Source organism: Phoca vitulina, unplaced genomic scaffold (genome assembly GCF_004348235.1).
Source record: "Phoca vitulina isolate PV1807 unplaced genomic scaffold, GSC_HSeal_1.0 scaffold6, whole genome shotgun sequence".
NCBI classification, from domain to species: Eukaryota; Metazoa; Chordata; class Mammalia; order Carnivora; family Phocidae; genus Phoca; species Phoca vitulina.
Window position 1 is genome coordinate 42577736 of NW_022589709.1, and position 23277 is coordinate 42601012.

The following is a 23277-nucleotide window of genomic DNA, read 5'->3' on the forward strand; positions in this document are numbered from 1 at the left end:
TCTTTTATCTTGCAGCAAGTTTGAAATACAACTCCGACACATGCTCACATCTAAATTTCCTGAAAAGATTTTTTACACTTTAACTGAAACCACATCTGGCATTCATATGACCATGCCTACTTTCTTTTCATTTGCCTGGTAATTAATTGGCCAATTTCTGGTTTTCAATCATTTTTGAAAGAACTTCATATCAAGTGCCCTTTTTTGGTATATGGCATAGCTGGCCTTAGGTTTTTACTTCCGATAGACTAATTTTAATGACCAATTCGATCTTTTAATAGTGTATATTTTATATATACTCATATACTTTTATTCCTTCCACCCTAATTTAGATTTCTTTTCTGTTTGTTTTTAGAAAAATTGCCCAAGACCTGAAAATGTGGCAAAGGGGTTGCTGAGGGCCTTGTCCTCTCACTGAGGTCCTCAGCTGTGTTTTAGCAGGCTCACCTTGTGATTGATGGCTTCTTTAGGGAAGTTGTCCTTGAACTCCTTAGTTACAGAAAGGAGTTCTGCAAAAGTAATAATTTTTTTTCTGTTAAGGTTGCCACCTGTCTCCTTCCGTCATTCTATAGGTGGACCGTGTATTGTGCTCATGCTGACCCTAGCACACTCTGGCTGCTAGCACCTCTGGTGGACTGTTATTTTTAATTTGTTGGCTCTTTGGCGGCCAAGCTGTAAGGGGTGGGGATCCTACTGGTGGTGAGAGGTGAAGTGACCTTCGGTCATGAGTCAGTGGCATAGGGTCTGCTGAAGAACCATCTCTGTTTGCTGAGCCCCTGCCTACCCTTGGGAGAAGCAAAGACTCAGTCCACCCACTGCTGACTGAACCCACCCAGAGGTCTCTGTGAGGTAAGCTATTCCAAGGCTCTGTTTCCTCATAATCCTCACCCTGAGGTTTCAAAACTCTTCTTCAGGTGTTCACCGAGTCATCAGGAGGTTGAGACCCTGGAAAACACAACTTCAGTTTTCTCCTGAGGGAGTGGCTCAGAGCCTACAGCTTTATTTCCTCCCAGATTTCCAGGAGCCCAAGCAGTTTTTATTTGGAGCTGGTGGTAGAAATAAAAAGAGCCTTGTTCAGGTCATCATCTTTCCAGAATCTCCTCAAGAACTCAAGTTTTGATTTTAAAAGTCAAGATATTAGATATTTTGTTTTCTAGTTTATTCATTAACAATTCTCTAACAATGGGCAGCCTCTAACTGCCCCAGTTGGTAGAAGGCCACCAGAAAAACAGAAAAAAGAGTTCATCAAGGAACACTTCATATAAGTTACTACTCTGACAGTGTACTCATTGTGAAAACAAGTGCCTACATCTGAGGCCAGGATAGGGCTCACACAGACATAATGGGGAGAGCTGGTGGACACTGCTGCTGGCGGAAGAGAGACCTGGTGTAGGCACCTCAGCAGGTAGTTGGTGAACAGGGCTCACCTAGGAAAGGGTTAAAATGCAGGCATGAATACAGGGTGCAACAAATTGGCTGGGGGTGTCACGGGTATTCTAAAGCAAGGGAAAAGGAAACATATGGTCTTAAAGCCAAATATAAATTCAAGAAAAGCAGGAAAATTTTTCCCATTGGATTATTGGGAGAGCTCCATTACTAAGTAGGATGAAATCTGCAGAAGTTCTGATGGTTACTATTTGCCATCTAAGAACCGAAAGAATGTTTCAGGTCAGTTACATGCTAATTGGGTAACTTGGGAGTCGATGCTTGAAGCTTTTTGGATTTAATTTATTATCTTCAAAATGAGGGATTTGATCAGATTAGCCTTTAAGATCCTGACTAAATCCAAAGTCAGTGATGATTCTTGATAGGTCATACACTCATATACACACATGCGGGGAAGTGTGCATACTTCTTTCTCTCTCTCTCTCCACTTCAACTCAGCTTCCCTGCTGTGGATGGCTTATAATTTAGATGGGAAGTGATGGAGAGAGGTGCCTTTCCAGCCCAATATACTCCAGGTACCTGTAACTGTACAATGATGGAAATTTATTTATTCATTTATTTATTCATTTATTTTTAAATTTAAATTCTATCAATTGACATATAATGTATTATTAGTTTCAGAGGTAGAGGTCAGTGATTCATCAGTCTTATATAACACCCAGTGCTCATTACATCACAGGCCCTCCTCAATGTCCATCACCCAGTTTCCCCATCCCCCTACCTCCCTCCCCACCAGCAACCCTGTTTGTTTCTTACGGTTAAGAGTTTCTATGGTTTGTCTCCCTCTCCGATTTCATCTTGTTTTATTTTTTCCTCTCTTCCCCTATGCACCTCTGTTTTGTTTCTTAAATTCCACATATGAGTGAAATCATATGATAATTGTCTTTCTCTGATTGACTTATTTCGCTTAGTATAATACCCTCTAGTTCCATTCACGTCATTGCAAATGACAAGATTTCTTTCTTTCTTTCTTTTTTTTTGATGGCTGAGCAGTATTCCATTGTATATATATACTACATCTTCTTTATCTGTCTGTCGATGGACATCTGGGCTCTTGCCATAGTTTGGCTATTGTGGACATTGTTGCTATAAACATTGGGGTGTGGGTGCCCCTTCAGATCACTACATTTGTTGTCTTTGGGGTAAATACTTAGTAGTGCAATTGCTGGTCGTAGGGTAGCTCTATTTTCAACTTTTTCAGGAAGCTCCATACTGTTTTTCAGAGTGGCTGCACCAGCTTGCATTCCCACCAACAGTGTAAGGGGGTTCCCCTTTCTCCATATCCTTGCCAACATCTGTTGTTTCCTGACTTGTTAATTTTAGCCATTCTGACTGGTGCGAGGTGGTATCTCATTGTGGTTTTGATTTGTATTTCCCTGATGTGAGTGATATGGAGCATTTTTTCACATATCTGTTGGCCATTCAACAATGGAACTTTAAAAGAGATTGTATATTTATAGGAAGGCAGTGTATTTCACACTTGGGCATGCTGTTCTGATGACTTTACTGAGTGACATAAACACTGCCAGATTTGAGTGAGGCCTAGAGTACAGAGGATTTGCTGCAGGTCCAGGCAGAGGTGGAAGAAGCCTTGACACCTGGGCCATATGATCTGTCAGATCCTGTGATATTAGAGGCATCTGTGGTAGGCAAGATGCTGTGTGAGGTTGATGGCTAGCTCCAGTAGGATAACTGCAATGTAGACTCCTAGGGTTTCTGGAGTAAGGCCATTCTATCTAAGCATTTAAAAAAAATAGTTCCTATTTGTTTACCACACCTTAGTAGAGACCGAGCTCCTGACAATGGGAGACCAAGTAGCCCTGTGGCCAGAACTTCCATCATAAGCTGGCTTCTGTCAGACCCACTAAATCAGATCAGTTCATCAAAAGATGGAAATGGTATATCTGGCATCAGTCAAGAGCAGGGCAAGAGAACACAGTGAGCTACGTGGACAGGTAGCCCAACCTTCCATGAAATCCCCTGCTGTTCCATGAGTTCCTCTCCCTCAGTTAACCACTATAGTTGCTGTGGGGGATAAAGGATTTATGAGTGCTGACAGAGGAGGAAAAAAGTGAAGCTTAGTTCATGGATGGGTTGATTCATTATATTGTGCAAGTCAGTAATGTATTACTGGTACACTACAAACCCACTTGGGGGGACCCAGAAAAAATGGTGGGAGAATAGGAAATCCTCCCAATAGACAAAGCTGTAGGCCTGAGATAAAAATATATATGGACCCATGGACAATGGAAATGGCTTGGCTGGTTGGTCTGGGGCATGGAAAAGAATGATTGGATGAGGTTTGAGCTGGAAGCATGTGGATGAACCTAAAAGACTTAGAAGACCTATGACCATAAATTGTGAAGATCTCTGTATCAAATGTTGGCACTTATTGTCCACCAGGGAGGAAGCACTAAACAATCAAGTAGATAAATCAGTTTCTGTCATTGACCAACCATGTGCTAGCACAATGTAGTGCATTAATAGCATAATGCACCATCTTTCTAGAAGACCTACTAGCCACTTGGTAGCAACTTAATATACTGGACCCCTTTTATACTGAAAGGGAAGAGAATAATCTTGACAGAAATAGACACATATTCTTGTTTATCTTTTCTGTGTGTAGGGCTTCAGCCAGGATCACTATCTGAGAGTGAACAGAGTACTTGATCCAAAACAGAGGATCTAACATAATATTCAAGGAATGCACTTTACAAACAGGGAGTGTGGTGGTGAGAATTGTGAACATGGGATTCACTGGCTCTATCACCTAACATACCAAGGAGAAGCTGATGACCCAATAAAATGATAGAACTGCCTTAAAAAAAGGCTGGATTGAGATATAATTTATACCATTAAATTCACTGATTTTTAAGTATACAATTCAATTAATTTCAGCATATTTAGATATTGTATAGACATGACCACAATCTAATTTAGAACATTTTTATCACCCCCCAAAAAAACCTTCATGTCCACTTACAGTCACTGACCATTGCCATCCCTCGAAATGCCTTTGATATGCTTTTTGGCACATTTGTTGCAACAGCTTAGAAATGATAAGGTGCCATCCTGTCATCATGCAGGATACACCCTAAATGAATGTCCACATGTCCCCAGTGGGTAGAACACATGGATCTTGGAACCAGTTGGTAGAAGAAGTAGGATCATATTATCTCAGTGATCCGCTTGGAAAATTTGTGCTTTCTGATTGCAACTCTAGATTATGTGGTTCTAGAGATTTTGATTCCCAGAGAAGGAATGCTTTCACCAGGAAACCTAGCAAAAGTCTCATTAAATTTTTAACTATGGCTGTTACCCAGTCACTTTAGGTGTCTTTTTTCACTAGATAGAGAGGGGACATTGACTTGATCATTAGGAAAAGGTATGACTGTTGTCACAATGGAGTCAGGGAAGAGTAAGATTTGGACCCAGGTGATCCACTGGGGTGCCTATGGGTTGTCCTTTGCCAAATTTTGGCAGTAGGCGGACATGTTCAGCAGCCATGACCTGGGAAGGGCATGGTTTCCAAAAATTCAGGCCCTTCAGAGCAGAAAGTCTTAATCATCCCACCAGATAAGTCACCTCCACCAGAGGTAGTTGCTGAAGGTGTAATTAAACTGGAATTGATCACACAGGAGGAAAATGATATTAGTCAGCCCTGAAACTAGCTGCAACCATGTAGCTTGTGCCACCATCCTTTTTCTTTTTGCTTTCCCAGGAACTGAGACCAATCAGAATCCCGGAGGAGCTGTATCTGGAGTAAAACCATATAAAGCAAGTGGATCCAAAAGGTGCAATGCTGAACCGTAGTGCATGCTGTAGTTCATCACCCAGAGTCTATCTGGGACGATGTATTCATCTCCCTACCTGCTGGGAGTGTTGCCTACTGATGGCTGAGTTGAATCCCTGCCCTGAAATTTCCCTCACCCAAAAGAACTGCTTTGGCCATGGTTACACCCCCTCTCTCGGGGCATTCCGCATCCAATCACTGGGCTATGCACGAGTACAAAGGCCTGAGCCCTTCTATTAATTGAAAATTTCTCTGAAGTGCCATCTCAGTTTCACAGCTCCCAGTGGGAGTGACTGAGACCCCGATTCATAGGATACCCGCTCCGTTTGCCTAAACGCATCTCCCTCACTGCATTTGAGGTGCTGGTCTCCAAGTTTTCTGTAGAACCTGACCACGTCAAATATTCTAATTTGACTTTTTAAATGCCAGGATATACCCTGGGTCTACCCAAAAAAACAAAGTGAGCAACTGATAATTTATTTATTAAATGTAATTAGAGTAAGCCATCCAAAGAGGTAATTCAGCCCCACTACTCCCTCCCCTATGTTTCTGCCTAAGAGTCCTTTCTTGATTTATTTTAAAAATTGATTCAATTTTCTAAATCCTAACCTACAAAAGAGTGCTCTTTCAAACTGGATGTCTTTTTAACTACTAATCTCATGAATTTTATCTTATTTCATTATAAGACTTGACAGGGAACTTGGTAGAACATGGAATCATTAATGGATTTCAATATTTTATACATTTTTGCGAGTTAAAATCTTTTCCATCACGGTTATCTCTATAATCAATTATGTGACCACTTGTTTTTATTCAGTAGAGTTATGGCTCGATTTGTTGTAAGGGACAAATCATTGACACTTCATCAGTTAACTAGATAAGAAGTCTGCCCTGCATTGTGTTACAAAAAACTTACCATAGCTAGCCTTACTATTATTAATCCGTTACATCATATGTTTGCATGTGGAAGTCCAGTACTCAAAAGTTAACTTGCTCCCTCTTTAATATACTTGATTATTTTTTTAAAGATTTTTAAAATTTATTTATTTGAGAGAGAGGGAGAGTGAAAGAGAGGGAGAGAGAGCACGAGTGGGGGGAGGGGCAGAGGGAGAGGGACAAGCAGACTCCCTGCTGAGTGTGGAGCCTGACTCGGGACTTGATCCCAGGACCCTGAGATCATGACCTGAGCTGAAGTCAGACACTTAACTAACTGAGCCACGCAGGCACTCTTAAATAGACTTAAAAAAAGAATTTAAAACTATGGGAGCTGGCACCTTGATTGTCCATAATTAAGTTAGTAGTAAATAATTAAAAAAATAAAAGCCACATACCTCTGTGAAACACACACACACACGTGCATGCACACCCCCCCCCCCCACATATACACATGTTCACATCTACCATAGAATTCCTCAAACACACCAACATCAGAACCATGAAAAAACACTTAATAGTATACTTATAATACATAACTAAGACTTTGGTAATTTTGGTGCAGGGATAATCTACAAATAGAACAGAATAAAGAGTATATTACCAAGATGTCAATCGATAATGGAATAGGAGAGCAGACACACAGAGCAATAACTAAATAGAAATGTGAAGGAGTTATCTACATCTTCAGCAACAATATAGATAACTGTCACAAACATAATGTTGAGAGAAAGAAGCTTGTGGAAGAGTGCATATCATATGTTTCCATTTACATCAAGTATGAAATCCAGAAAAACTAATTTATTCTTTTAAAAGTCAGGCTAGTGGTTTGCCTTCACGGTACGGTGATTGGAAAGCAGCATAATGAGGGCCATTGGTGTTTGTCTGGTTTTTTGGTGTGGGAGCTGGTTATACACATTAGTACTCTGTGCTAGTGCACTGAGTGATAGGCTTAAGTCCGCTCATCTATATGTGTGCTTATGTCAGTACAAACAAGAAATAACATCTTTCATCTTTTGTAGAAAAAGAAAAAACCTAGGTATATTTCAGCGGCCCTTTGACTTTTAGGTGATACCAATTATCTTTTGCTTCTCTGTATTCTTATCACCACACAGTAGACTATTTCTTACCCTTTGTTACTAGTAGGCATGTCTGGCATTTCACAACCATTATTTCAGGAAAACATGACATCAAAATCTTTGTTACTCTTCTCAATCCTCAGCACTCTGTTCTAAGCCAGGGATAGGCAAACCCACGTGTCATCAGATTCATCTCGGGATAGTCTGACTCAGTTGGTCTGGGTCGTAGACTCCAACATCTGCTAGGGGGCCAGGAGCAAGAAACCACTGGACCATGCTAAAGATAGCATTAGCATATTTCTGTAGCTGTCTTGACAGCAGAAAGTTTAGGGATTAGAATTTTAAAAGTGATACTGGGCCATCTGCTCCAGAATTACTTCCTGGCCCCCAGCCCTCTGATGCACTGTACCTGAGTGTAGGTGGGGAGATCAGGAATCTCAAGGTTTTTTTAACAAGCATCCCAGATAATCTGTATATTCATCAAAATTGGAGAAACATCATTCCCATATCTATACATTTCTTTGTTTCTAAAGAGGAAAGAAAAATTATTATAGCACAATAGCATGCTAGTGTTTCAAAATACTTTGTCCCAACTTTCCAGCATCTCGCTTTTTGTAAGCTATGTATCAGTTGCTGAAATCAGCAAGTGTAAAACTGAGACTACTGGAGATTTACATAGTTACCTAGGTGTCCCTTAGCAGTTTACAATTCATGCAAATTACTTTTGACAAGCTTTTTTCAGGAAAAAGAAAAACAAAAAGCTATTTGTCTCTCTTACCAGAAAATGTAACAAGGTTTTAAAACAGAGACAGAAAATGGCCTCAGCACATGCTCACTGCTGTTCTGAGAAGTTAAGGGCAAATTACTCTCTACTGCTGTTGGAATAGCAATTCACTTAAACTTTTGTGTGTGTGGGGGGGGAGTGGTGGAGAGGGGCTAACAATTCATGATAGATGACAGAAGCAAAAAGAGGATGCTTTTTCCTTGCCCTCTTATCAATGACATTTTTAGTAAAAATACTTGCTAGTTTTCATAGTCACAGTAGAATGAAGTAATTTAACTTCCATGTAGATAGATAACTACCATATTAAAGGACTGCTTGTAGTATTTACTAAATGTTTCCAAAATAGCCTACATACAGCATTCATTAACAAAATGTCCAGTAATCACTTCTAAAGAAATCAGGATAGAATTTCAGTTTCATTCTGTTGACCAAACATTACGGCTAATAAGGGGCTACATGTCTTTTAAGGGGGTTTGCAACACAAATGACAAAGCTCTGCTCTGTTTCCTGATTTCTAGAGCTTACAGCAAGCCATTACCTTTACTACCGAGGTTCCCTTTTTCCTGTGTGCTTATGTAATAAAAGGAAAGCTGATGGAAGCTTAAAAAGAAAGCAGCTGCAACCATCTCCCCTAATGAGAAGACAAGTAAAACCGAAGACCATTTGTTAAGTGTTCAGGTTCCTGGATAAAAACTATTTATGCTGAAAATTATCTAATTGACTTTGATGTGATGCCAGTTGTTAAATCCATAAAACAAATCACCTTCAAAGTAATTCAGGTTTCAAGCTTTATAAAGATTTTTTGGGGGACAAGATGTATAAGGTATATTGCCCAAAGACAACTGGGTATTTCCTTTTTATCATGATCATCTTCACTTACATAAGTAATAATAACAAATAGAGGTTGTATATGGGCTACTTGGGTCACAAGTATATATCTCTGAAAATATCTAAGACTGACCAATTGGGAACAGAACTATCTTTTAGGGAGTATCTTGAAAACCATGACCACTATCTGCCTTTAATACAGTCTTCATAACTGATAACATTCTATTTTATTTCATTCCTCTAATGGAAGAGAGTTCTCTCTTTTTTCTTCTCTCTGCACGTATGAAGAAATTATTTGTAGGTACATGATTTGGGGGGAAAAGTGGAAGAAGAACTTCCTGAATGAAATACTGTAGTATGAAGTCCTCAAAGAAGCAGGCCAGAGCTAAAAATCATTTAATTTATGAGAGGGGAAACTAATTCTAAGCTACATTCAGCAGGAGACCAAGAAATAACAGCATGGAATTATATTGCTGAAAGAACCAATACTCAGGTCTTTTCCCTTTGTGAAACTATGGTAGTCACAGCAGATGAAAAGATTGGAAATTTGTGTGCAGAATACATGATGTTCTTTTCTTTTTTTTACTATGTGCTCTAATTATGGAGACCGAGGTATCATCTGACAGATGGTTTAATACAGACAATTTAATAACCTTTGAGCTGTTATGAATGCTTGTTGGAAACATTAACACATTTAAAGCAAGTTCTAATATACATTTTGTTGCTGTGTGGTCACTTTCCTTCATTATATTAGTTTTATCTAGGTTAACAAAGAACAGAGTAGGATCTTTTATACTACCACTATGGGATTAAGAAATAATTCTTCTTTTAAGAAAATAATAAGCCATTTGAGGAACAGATTAGCTTTCTACTTTTTAATAAACCAACTTGATTGGCTAGGATTGTCCAAGTCAGGAAGTTACAACTTTAATTTTTTTAAAGAAGGAAGAATTAAACTGCTTTCCAAGAGTCTTGTGAAAACAAACAAACAAAAGATAACCAGCTGAGGGATGATGGGAACATTATAACCACCTTGGGATTCAGGGTCCTTATCAGTAACAAGAGATAATTAATCTTCAAGGTGTCCTCAGCATTTTGAGTCTACTCTTAGTGGGCTATATATAAATAGGATGAAAGATCTTTTACTTTGGTCTGTGTGTGGGAAAGATATAATAAATACATAAAGTACAATTAATTTGGGGGCTTTGCTACTTTGGGAATTTTTTTGCCAAGCCTAAAAAAATCCACTTCTGTGTCCTTAATACAGAGGGTTACTGAAGCCCAGGAAAACTAACAGAATGATTGTGACTCAGTGATAAAGAACTAAAACAATGTTTCCTAGATTATAGACTGAGTTTTTCAGACTAGTAAAAATAAAGAAATTTATGTATGTTCATATTAGGTTACTTCTAGGAGGATTTTAAATGTCATACTGGCACCATCTATAGATATTTAAGGTGAAGTACACCCACAACTATTTCATTTTATAATTCACCTTCCCTTGTATTTAAGCCCGGTATTATTAAGAAACCACACTTAAATGTAAAGCACAACTAGCATTTGTCCAGTTGGGCTACAAACCATTCAGGCAAACATGGTTCTTTCTTCTGCCAATTTACATCCTGGACACATAATATCTATGTTTTTAATCTATTCTTTAGAATTTCTACAACCTCTGTAAAATATTAAAGTTTCATTTTTCATGATGAGTAGCAAATCATTGTAATATTTAAATCATCATATAAAGTTTCATTTTAATGATGAGTTCCAGCAAGGACATTTTAGAGTTTTGAATGGAGAATTGTTTTGTTTTTGTTTTTTTAGCACCTTTCCTGAACATTTCAATGTTCAAATGCAAAAGTAACCCCATAATAAAAGACATTTTCTACATGGAATCATGAAGTAAAAAATAAGAAAATAATTTGCTCAGAAGAGTGACCTTATTGATGTGTAGGGAAAAAAAGTCTATAGTTGAGTCTTTGTTTCGTGGGATTAGATTGCTTAGTAATCTAATTTTCTAGGCATGGTGACTGCATTAATCAGAATGTGTGACAAAGACAGTATATTTGTCAAAAAGTTTTGAAGGACAGAGGAGGAGGAAAGCACTTTAAATTTAATTAAAGAAATTCAAGGAAGAATCTGTCTGAAATAATTTCTGTTGGAGGAAGCAGGAAAAAAACCCTGCATTTTCAATGCACTTTCAGGAACTGTTTGCTAAATCCTGCTCCATGACCAATAAGTATAGCAAACGGAATTCAGTGTAAACTGAATCTGAGGAATCAAATGGATGACTTTCATAAACAAAAGCAAAGTCTCTGAACTCATTTTTCTTGCTATTTACTAACCCTTTCTTTTCGTTGCTTTACCTGTTTGAAACAGTTACTTCAGAAGAAAAGCAATAAATAACCACACTAGCTCTATAGATAATTATTTGTTTCACTCATCCTGTTTTAGGTTCTGTTGAATAGTAAACGAGCAAAGATTTTGGGCTTTATTTCCCCTACAGCAACATTTCAGCATTCATCAACTATAAGAAACTCTTACCTCTGGATATGGCTTAAATATTTTCAGATACTTCAATTAAAAAGGGAAAGTATAAAAAGGAATTCCATTGATGTCGATGGTAATCATTATATTAGACAAACTGAACCATGAGAAGGACACTGGCAACAGAGGCACTCTGATAAATTATGTTTTTCTGCTTAACTGAAGCCTAGCTTTCAAATATTTTTTGTTCCCACTTTTACTAAAAATAAAATTTGTTGACTGATTTTCAGTAAATATTCTATGTTAGATGTAGATCCTAAAATATGAGCTTATTTTTTAAGGCTTTGCTTGTCTTTTCTCAAAGTTACAGGTTCACTATAATTGTAGTTAAAATCTGAAATTAAGTGTTATGGATACTTTCATTTATAAATAAAAATGATTTGCTTCCAATTGTTTTGCATTTATAACAGTATTTTTTAAAATACAGGAGATTCTTCTAAGTATTTCCTCAAATACTGTGAATTTTCTATAACTCCATTTGAACTATTACCAAATAGACTCATTTAAACATGTGAAACCAACTTGAGAACTTTAAAATAATGTATCCTGGAAAACCTATTTATAGGCGCAGTCATGGTAAATTTCAACTCAGTTCTGTTGAAACTATTAATGGATTCTGAAGTTCAGTATTCTTTACACGTAAGTGTTAGCTCTTAATCCCCTCCAGAGCTTCCTGGGTGTAATCTGAAACTGGTTGGAAGCAAGCAAAAGCCACTCCAGAGTGGTAGGTGGCAGGTTTTAATAAGCAAAGAGAACTTACATATGAGGCTTATCTTGGGCTACAGCAAGATGAGTGGATACCCACACCAGCCCGCCACATTTTAAAAGTTTATATAGAGGCCTTAACTGAGTTCAGTCATCTATACTGTGCACATGTTCTCAACACAGCATTACTATCAAAAGGCTATGTCCTTGGAGCAGCATTTGGGAGCAGGAAAGTCAAGTGCAACCACATTCTAAGGAAAGGATGGGGTGAGGAGCCTCCCATTGCCCAGTCTAGCTAAGGGGTCAACTAGTGGTCACATCTTCTCAATGACCTCTCCCAACAAGAAAGCTTTCCTACACGGCAGGGACGTCCACTATCACCACTGCTGCTCAACATAGTACTAGAAGTCCTAGCCTCAGCCATCAGACAACAAAAAGAAATAAAAGGCATCCGAATCAGCAAAGAAGAAGTGAAACTCTCACTTTTTGCAGACGATATTTTATGTGGAAAACCCAAAAGACTCCACCCCAAAACCGCTAGAACTCATACAGGAATTCAGCAAAGTGGCAGGATATAAAATCAATGCACAGAAATCAGTGGCATTCCTATACACCAACAACAAGACAGAAGAAAGAGAAATGAAGGAGTCAATCCCATCTACAATTGCACCCAAAACCATACCAAAAGATACCTAGGAATAAATCTAACCAAAGAGGCAAAGAATCTGTACTCAGAAAACTATAAAATACTCATGAAAGAAATTGAGGAAGGCGCAAAGAAATGGAAAGACGTTCCATGCTCATGGATTGGAAGAACAAATATTGTGAAGATGCCAATGCTACCTAGAGCATTCTACACATTTAATGCAATTCTTATCAAAATACCATCCACTTTTTTCGAAGAAATGGAACATATAATCCTAAAATTTGTATGGAACCAGAAAAGACCCCGAATAGCCAGAGGAATGTTGAAAAAGAAAAGCAAAGCTGGTGGCATCACAATTCTGGACTTCAAGCTCTATTACAAAGCTGTCACCATCAAGACAGTATGGTACTGGCACAAAAACAGACACACCGATCAATGGAACAGAATAGAGAGCCCAGAAATGGACCCTCAACTCCATGGTCAACTAATCTTCGACAAAGCAAGAAAGAATGTCCAATGGAAAAAGACAGTCTTTTCAACAAATGGTGTTGGGAAAATTGGACAGCCACATGCAGAAGAAAGTGGGCCATTTCCTTACACCACACACAAAAATAGACTCAAAATGGATGAAAGACCTCAATGTGAGACAGGAATCCATCAAAATCCTAGAGGAGGACACAGGCAGCAACCTCTTCAACCTCAGCCGCAGCAACTTCTTCCTAGACACATCACCAAAGGCAAGGCAAGCATGGGCAAAAATGAAATATTGGGACTTCATCAAGATAACAAGCTTTCTCACAGCAAAGGAAACAGTCAACAAAACCAAAAGACAACCGACAGAATGGGAGAAGATATTTGCAAATGACAAATCAGATAAAGGGCTAGTATCCAAAAATCTATAAAGAACTTATCAAACTCAACACCCAGAGAACAAATAATCCAATCAAGAAACGGGCAGAAGACATGAACAGACATTTCTGCAAAAAAGACATATAAATGGCCAACAGACACATGAAAAAATGCTCCATATCACTCGACATCAGGGAAATACAAATCAAAACCACAATGAGATACCACCTCACACTCGTCAGAATGGCTAAAATGAACAAGTCAGGAAATGATAGATGTTGGCAAGGATGTAGAGAAAGGGGAATCCTCCTACACTGTTGGTGGGAATGCAAGCTGGTGCAGCCACTCTGGAAAACAGTATGGAGGTTCTTCAAAAAATTGAAAACAGAGCTACCATAGGACCCAGCAATTGCACTACTGGGTATTTACCCCAAAGATACAAATGTAGTGATCCAAAGGGGCACACGCACCCCAATGTTTATAGCAGCAATGTCCACAATAGCCAAACTATGGAAAGAGCTTAGATGTCCATCAACAGATGAGTGGATAAAGAACATGTGGTACACACACACACACACACACACACACACTGGAATATTATGCAGCCACTAAAAAAAATGAAATCTTGCCATTTGCAACGACATGGATACAACTAGAGGGTATGATGATGCTAAGTGAAATAAGTCAATCAGAGAAAGACAAGTATCATAGGATCTCACTGATATGAGGATTTTGAGAAACAAGACAAAGGATCATAGGGGAAGGGAGGGAAAAATGAAACAAGATGAAACCAAAGAGGGAGACAAACCATAAGAGACTCTTAATCTCAGGAAGCAAACTGAGGGTTGCTGGAGTGGAGGGGGGTGGGAGGGATGGGGTGGCTGGGTGATGGACATTAGGGAGGGTATGTACTATGGTAAGTGCTGTGAATTGTGTAAGACTGAGGAATCACAGACCTGTACCCCTGAAACAAATAATACATTATATGTTAATTAAAAAATTAAAAAATAAATAAAATAAAAACAAAATTAAATTAGGGTATGTGCTATGGTGAGCGCTGTGAATTGTGTAAGACTATTGAATCACAGACCTGTACCTCTGAAACAAATAATACATTATATGTTTAAAAAAAAAAAAAAAGAAGAAGATAGCAGGAAGGGAAAAATGAAGGGGGGGAAATCGGAGGGGGAGACGAACCATGAGAGACTATGGACTCTGAGAAACAAACTGAGGGTTCTAGAGGGGAGGGGGGTGGGGGGATGGGTTAGCCCGGTGATGGGTATTAAAGAGGGCACGTACTGAATGGAGCACTGGGTGTTATACGCAAACAATGAATCATGGCACACTACATCAAAAACTAATGATGTAATGTATGGTGATTAACATAACATAATAAAAAACAAAACAAAACTAAACTAAATTAAAAAAGAAAGCTTTCCTAATCTACTGCTCTTATTAATCTATTTCTTTATATGGGATCATTTATGTAACATTCCACTTCTTTTGAGTGCTTCTGGAAAAAAATGTTTACATGTTGCCCTTTAAAATACAGCCTCACTGGGGTGCCTGGGTGGCTCAGTCCGTTAAGTGCCTGACTCTTGATTTTGGTTCAGGTCATGATCTCAGGGTCATGAGATTGAGCCCCCAGTTGGGCTCGTGCTGGGGGTGGAGCCTGCTTAAGATTCTCTCTCTCCCTCTCCCTCTGCCCACCCCCCCTCCCGCTCATGCACAGATGCACACATGCTCTCTCTAAAAATAATAAAATAAAATAAAATAAAATAAAATAAAATAAAATAAAATAAAATAAAATAAAATATACCCTCACTACTCTGCAAATGAGAGGAGAGATTCCTCAGCATTCTTCTAGAAGCATGATTCTATCTGGGAATCTCCAGGTAGTTTTCTGTGAGGTGGGGAGAAAGCCTGGAAGCTAGTTTGGAAGTCCCTGAATTTGAAAAGCTCTGGAAGCCAATGTTCTTCAGCGCTGATCAGCGCTATCCCTGGGAGCAGTGTTAAATGCACCAGGATGAAGAGCTCCCTTTCCTCTCCTCTGCTCTTTGTCACCACATCTCTTTATCTACTTTTTTTCTTTCCATACACTTAGTTATTGCTTAACGTCATATTTTTCTGGATAATATGATATTTTCTGCAAATGGACATCAAGCACAGACCGATGGCATTGTCTGAATAACCCCCTAGAATGGGATTTCTAGTAGGTTTCCCACACTTATCTCTTCTGTCACATATTTGTGTTGTACCAGGAAAAATGAGTCAGATAATTTGATAAGTAAACATATTATGGAGACATACAGTGGAGAATTGGATTCCAAATTTATATAACAAAACTTTAAAACAGTTTCATTAAAAAATTACTTTACAGCCTCACCATAGGAACTATTTTTTCTCCATCCCTTCAAACATTCACATATGCCTCTGAATTGTCATTAGTATAATTATCCTTTATATGCCATTCTGTTAATTAGTTTTTTCTGAATAATATTTAGAATTAATTAAGAGCTTCTGAATTATTTTTTTGTAATATAAAAAACCTGGCATTCGCTGAGCACTTACTGTATTCCAGGTGCTAAGCTAAATGTATCACACATATTTTCTTATTTACACAAAATAATTGAGAGGTGGTTATTACTATTCTATATACTGAAGATTGGAACAGTTAAGTAATTCACTCAACATCACACAGGTAGCAAGTGATAGATCAAGGATTTATAACCAGATGGTCTGACCTTAGAATTTATGTCCTTAATTAATAAGCTCTACTGCTTCTCACAACTAAAAATGTATGTTAAAGAAATAAGGACTGGATGATTTCAAGGGTTGAAGAATTATAGTCACATAAAGTTTACGTTAGGGATCTAAATCAATAAATTCTTAACCCTTTTACAATGTTACTTCCTGTTTCTCCCTCCTCTCCACCCCAAAATAAGAAATAGCACTGGGGATGTAACTTGGTATTCCAGAGTTTCTAGACTATTCTTGCCCCTAGGTTTCAGGACATATAAGAAAGGGAGTAAACCAGACTTAGTCTACATAAGACCTGGGATCAGGGACGGAAGCAAAGAATATCTGTAGGTGAATTTCCATAACAGTGTTTAAAATGTGTTTAAGTTCATCAGGCTAAATAAATCCACCCACATGGTTAATCAATTTTACAAAAGAAACTACTGACAGCTGTGGGTGTTAGTTATGAATATAGAAAGGGATTTTTTTAATAGCGACAATTACCTATTTAAAAAAAAAAACCCTGAAAATTATTTCAAAACACATTTTTAGAAGATCTCTTTGGCCTTAAGGAAAAGACAGATTTAACTTTAAAAATTTTTTTTTAAGATTTTATTTATTTATTTGACAGAGAGAGACACAGCGAGAGAGGGAACACAAGCAGGGGGAGTGGGAGAGGGAGAAGCAGGCTTCCTGCTGAGCAGGGAACCCGATGCGGGGCTTGATCCCAGGACCCTGGGATCATGACCTGAGCCGAAGGCAGATGCTTAACGAAGGCAGGTGCCCCTATTTTTTAATTTTTTAAAATGATTTTATTTTGGGGTGCCTGGGGGGCTCAGTTGGTTAAGCGACTGCCTTCGGCTCAGGTCATGATCCCAGGGTCCTGGGATCAAGTCCTGCATCAGGCTCCCCCTGCTTTGCGGGGGGCCTGCTTCTCCCTCTGCCTCTGCCTGCCACTCCCCCTGCTTGTGCGCTCTCTCTTTCTCTCTCGCTCTCTCTCTCTTTCTCTCTCGCTCTCTCTCTCTCTGTGTCAAATAAATATATCAAATCTTAGAAAAAAAGATTTTATTTTTAAGTGATCTCTATAACTAATGAACTTACAACCCCGAGATCAAGAGTCGCATGCTCAACTGACTGAGCCAGGCAGGTGCCTCAAGACAGCTTTTATTTTTGAGAGGAATTATTTTCCAACTCAAATGGTGTTATTTTCTCTCTAGAAAATATTAGAATATTCATGTTTCTGATATGTCCCTAGGAATTCCCATGTCATATCCTTGAGTCTATCTTTGTGTCTTAAGGAAGAATAGGATTTTAAAAGTTTTAATACCCTGATATACTCTGGAGAATAGTGTCTACAAAATGCCATTGGTTAAATGCCACCTAGAAATTAGGAAAAGTGAAAAGGAACTTATGGAGTACATCGTACTGTTCTAATGGCAACTGTTAGAGATTATTTATGTATATCAAACTCTGAGAGGGTTAGGGAATTGAATGGGGGCATTTAAAAATAAAATTAGAAAATGTATGCTAGAAAGAAAAAGGAAACAGTGGAGAACAAAACTAGTTCTTAATTGTGGAAAATGAGAGATTTCTTCTCTTAAATTTTTAAACAGAGAGGAAGTTCAAGTATGTTAAAGGGCAATAAATACATCAGACTAGAGCTATTTGATAAAATAGGAGAATAAAATACGAGGAGTTATCACCTGGGCATTTAACAAATAGAAATTAATCTTATTAAGAAAGCATTTTAGGGGTGCCTGGGGGCTCAGTCAGTTAGGTGTCTGACTCTTGATTTTGCCTCAAGTCATGATCTCAGGGTCATGAGATCGAGCCTGGTGTTGGCTCTGCACTGAGCAGGGAGTCTGCTTGAGATTCTTTCCCTCTGCCCCTCCCTACCTCTCTGCCCTCTATCCCCACCTGAGCTCTCTTTTTCTCTCTCAAAAAAAAAAAAAAAACAGCCTCTTATATAGGGGCCTGAGGACCTTTTCTGTGGTCTGCCTCACCCAAACATTAATCTATAATTAGAGGTATTTGAGATTGTATGAAGACCCTTAAATAGTTACTTTAGAGTGATCAACTCTCCAGTCTGCAATAAGAAAGCATGTATTATTTATTATGCAATTTCTGTAAGTGTAATTGTATATAATCAAAGCCCTCTCACATGTTTGGGTCCTGTAGAGAGTTGGCTAATCAAAAGTTATTTAAAGCCAGGAGCACGTAAACATTTGTTTAACTCAAAACACATAAATGTGCATTTATTAGGTGTAGAATGAAGTCTTTTTCTGCGAGTATATGTCTACTGTCTAGCATTCTGCCTCACCTTTCTTGAATAAACCATACATATAATCCATCTTTTAAAAAATTTTCAGTTTTAGGGGCGCCTGGGTGGCTCAGTCATTAAGCGTCTGCCTTCGGCTCAGGTCATGATGCCGGGGTCCTGGGATCGAGCCCCGTGTCAGGCTCCCTGCTCAGCGGGGAGCCTGCTTCTCCCTCTGCTGCTTCTCCCTCTGCTTGTGCTCTCTCTCTCAAACAAATAAATAAAATCTTTACAAAAATAAATATTTTCAGTTTCAGTGTCCCAGTATCTTTAATAAGTGGAAAAAATTAACAGATTCTTATGAAGCGGAGTGCAGAATCATACTATATTTTTTATGATTCCCTCATCTCCCCTCATTTCTTTACAGTAGTTTCACTCTCACTTAATTCAATGGCTTCTTCGTTTTTTGTTTGTTTTTTTTGTCCTAGACTTTATGGAGTCTTTCCAAAGCATTTAACTTAATTTGCATATAACAACTTTCTTTTCACACTTATATTTTTCAATTAGTGCAGAATTTAATTAAATTATACAATTACAAAGATGATTCCACAGCAGGATACAGATTTAAGCTAAAATAACATCGGCCTAAAGAAAAAGGAAGTTTTATCCCTCTCCAACAGAAAAATCTGGTTAGGTATTTGAAGGCTCCCAGGGTGGCTCAGCAATCGTCAGGGACAGTGCTTCCTTCTACTTGCTGCTCTTGCGGTCCCACCAGTGGTATGACTGCTCTCATTCCTGCCATTACCTCCAGACTGCAGCCAGTAGTGGAAGAGGAGGAGAAAGGAGAGTATATGCTCCTTCAGCTTAATACCATGACCCATAATTTGCATACATCACCTCAGCTTAGTCACATTGCCATACCTAGCTGCAAAGGAGACTAGGAAAGGTATCCTTTAGCTGGGTGGCCATGTGTTTACCAAAAATTTTACTGTTACATAACAACTAGAGAATGGAAGAGCAGATACGGAAAGACATAAACCAGTCCCTGAAATATTCCAGTCTTTTTGACCAGTGATTTTTTTGAAACCAAATGCTTTAGTAGATTTGTCCTGACTCTCCTCTGGTCATGCCACTGCACGTGGGATGAAGAGCCCACAGGTGAAGAGGACTTGCCTAACTGGAACCCTGTTCCCCTTCTAAACCTGGCTACCCAGGACTTGAGAATTCCCTGAACAGCCCTGGGCCTGCTTGCAGTGCCTCAGGCAAATCCTCTGAAGGGTCACTGAATGCACTTCAGGAGTCTGAAAGCAGCTTGAGGAAGCAGGCTAGCAATCTCACACGTGTGTGATGCTCCCTGTATAGACAGACCTGGAAGTGAGAAGAGAATGGGACAGAGTATGAGCCAGCCTACCCAGCACTGGAAATTCCCACTGCAGAACTGAAAAGAATTAGAGAAACCTAAAATTGAATCTAGCCTTTCAGCTCATGATATAGGTAGATTTGCCAAAGTCAGAATATGGTATCAATTATCTATGGCCATGCAACAAACGATGCCAAAACTTTATGCTTTAAAACAGCAATTATTTTGATGTAATCCCAATAGTTTATTTTTGCTGTTGCTCCCCTTGCCTCAGGAGACATAGCTAGAAAAATGTTGCCACAGTTGATGTCAGAGACATTACTACCTGTGTTCTCCTCTAGGATTTTAATGATTTCAGGTCTCATGTTTAGGTCATAATCCATTTTTTTAGGTCTTTAGTCCATTTTGAGTTTATTTTTGTATATGGTGTAAGAAAGTGCTCAAGTTTCATTCTTTTGCAGGTAGCTGTCCAGTTTTCCCAACAGCATTTTTGAAGAGACTTTTTCGCTTTGTATATTCTTCCCTTCTTTGCCATAGATTACATGACCATATAAGTGTGGGTTTATTTCTGAACTCTCTGTTCTGATCCAGTGATCTACATGTCTGTTTCTGTGCCAGTACCCTACTGTTTTGATTACTACAGCTTTGTAGTATATCTTGAAATCGGGAATTATGGTACCTCCAGTTTTGTTCTTTCTCAAGATTGCTTTGGCTCTTTGGGGTTTTTTGTGGTTCCATACAAATTTTATTATTATATTTTATGATTTTGTGAAAAATGCTATTGCTATTTTGATAGGGTTTACATTGAATCTCTATATTGCTTTGGGTAATATGGGCATTTTAACAATATTATGTGCTCCAATCTATGAGCATGGACTATCTTTCCATTTGTTTGTGTTGTCTTCAATTTCTTTCATCAATGCTTTATACTTTTCAGAGTACAGGTCTTTCACCTTGGTTAAGATTATTCTTAGGCATTTTATTCTTTTTGGTACAACTGTAAGTGGTATTGTTTTCTTAATTTCTCTTTCTGCTTATTCATTTTTAGCATCTAGAAATGACACCAATTTCTGAGTGTTAATTTTGTATCCTGCAACTATACTGAATTCATTTATTATCTCTGTTTTTTTGTGGGGTTTTTAGGGTTTTCTATGTATAGTATCATGTCATCTGCAAATAGTGACAGTTTAACTTCTTCTTTACCAATATGATGCCTCATTTCCTTTTCTTGCTTGATTGCTATGGCTAGGGCTTCTGGTACTATATTGAAATAAAGTGGTGAGAGTGGACATTCTTTTCTTGTTTCTGATCTCAGAGGAAAAGCTCTCTGTTTTTCACCATTGACTATGATGTCTGCTCTGGGTTTTTCATATACGGCCTTTATTATGTTGAGGTATGTTCCTTCTAAGCCTACTTTGTAGGGGGCTTTTTATCATGAATGGATGTTGTACTTTGTCAAATGCTTTTTCCACACCTTTTGGAAACATCATATGGTTTTTATCCTTTGCTTTGTTGATATGGTGTATCATGTTGATTAATTTATGAATATTAAGCCATTCTTGCATCTCTGGAATAAATCCCACTTGATCACGGTGAATGATTCTTTTAATGTATTGTTAAATGTGGTTTGCTGATGTTTTGTTGAGATTTTTTCCATCTATGTCCATCAGGAATATTGGCCTGTAGCTTTCTTTTTTTGTGGTGCCTTTGTCTGGTTTTGGTATCAGGATAATGCTGGCTTCATAGAATGTATTTGGAAGCCTACCTTCCTCTTCTATTTTTTTGGAATAGTTTGAGAAGAATAGGTATTAACATTTGGTCCTGGTTTTCTTCTTCCTCTTCTTTTTTTTTTTTGGTAGATTTTTTATTACTGATTTAATATTGTTACTAGTAACAGGTCTGTTCAGATATTCTCTTTCTTTTTGACTTAGTTTTGGAAGACTGTACATTTCTAGGAAATTACCCATTTCTTCTAAGTTTGTCCAGTGTGTTGGCATATAATTTTTTGTAGTATTCTCTTATAATGCTTTATATTTTTGTGGTGTCAGTTTTTATTTCTTTTTTTTCTGATTTTATTTATTTGGGTCCCTTCTCCTTTTTTCTTGGTAAGTCTGGCTAAGGGTTTATCAATTTTGTTTATCTTGTCAAAGAACTACCTCTTGGTTTCATTGATATTTTCTATTTTTTTTTTTTTTTTTAGTTTCTGCCATTTATTTCTACTCTGGTCTTTATTATTTCCTTCCTTCTACTCACCTTGGGCTTTGTTTTTTTCCTAGTTTGTTTAGGCATAAGGTTAGATTATTTGAGCTTTTTCTTGTTTCTAGAAGTAGGCCTGTATCACTATGTTTCCTTCTTACAACTGCTTTTGCTGTGTCCCAATGACTTTAGACCACTGTGTTTTCATTTTCATTTGTCTCCACATATTTTATTTCTCCTTTAATTTCTTTGTTGACCCATCAAAATAAAAAGCTTTTGCATAGCAAAGGAAACCATCAACAAAACAAAAAGGTAACCCACTAAATTGGAGAAAAATATTACTAAAAGATATATAAGGGATTAATATCCAAAATATAAAAAGAACTTATACAACTCAATACCAAAAAAAAAAAAAAACATTAAAAAATGGGCAGACGACCCGAAGAGACATTTTCCCAAAGACATACACTTGGCCAGCAGACACATGAAAAGATGCTCAACATCACTCATCCTCAAAGAAATGCAAATCAAACTAATGAGATATCATCTTACACCTGTCAAAATGGCTGAAATAAAAAAGACAAGAAATAACAAGTGTTGGTGAAAATGTGGAGAAAAAGGAACCTTCATACACTATTGATGGGAATGTAAATTGGTGCAGCCACTGTGGAAAACAGTATGGAGTTCCCTCAAATGATTAAAAATAGAAATAACACATGATCCAATTATTCTACTACTGGGCATTTACTCAAAGAAAACAAAAACACTAAGTTAAGATATATGTACCCCTATGTTTATTGCATCATTATTTGTAATAGTCAAGATATGGAAGTAACCTAAGTGTCTCTTGATAGATGAATCTAGGCTTTGTTGTTCCATTTGTAGATCACAAAGAGAATAGAGTGAGCATTATTCTTAGGGGCCCTAGGATTTTTAGAATGGTAAATGAGCACTGGCTTCAACTGAAAGTCATCAGCCACATTAACCCCTAATAAGAGCATCAGCTTGTCATTTGAAGATAGGCAGTGACTTCTCCTCTCTAGCTATGAAAGTCCTAGATGGCATCTTCTTCCAATATAAGCAAGGCTGTTTCCTCTACATTGAAAATCTGTTGT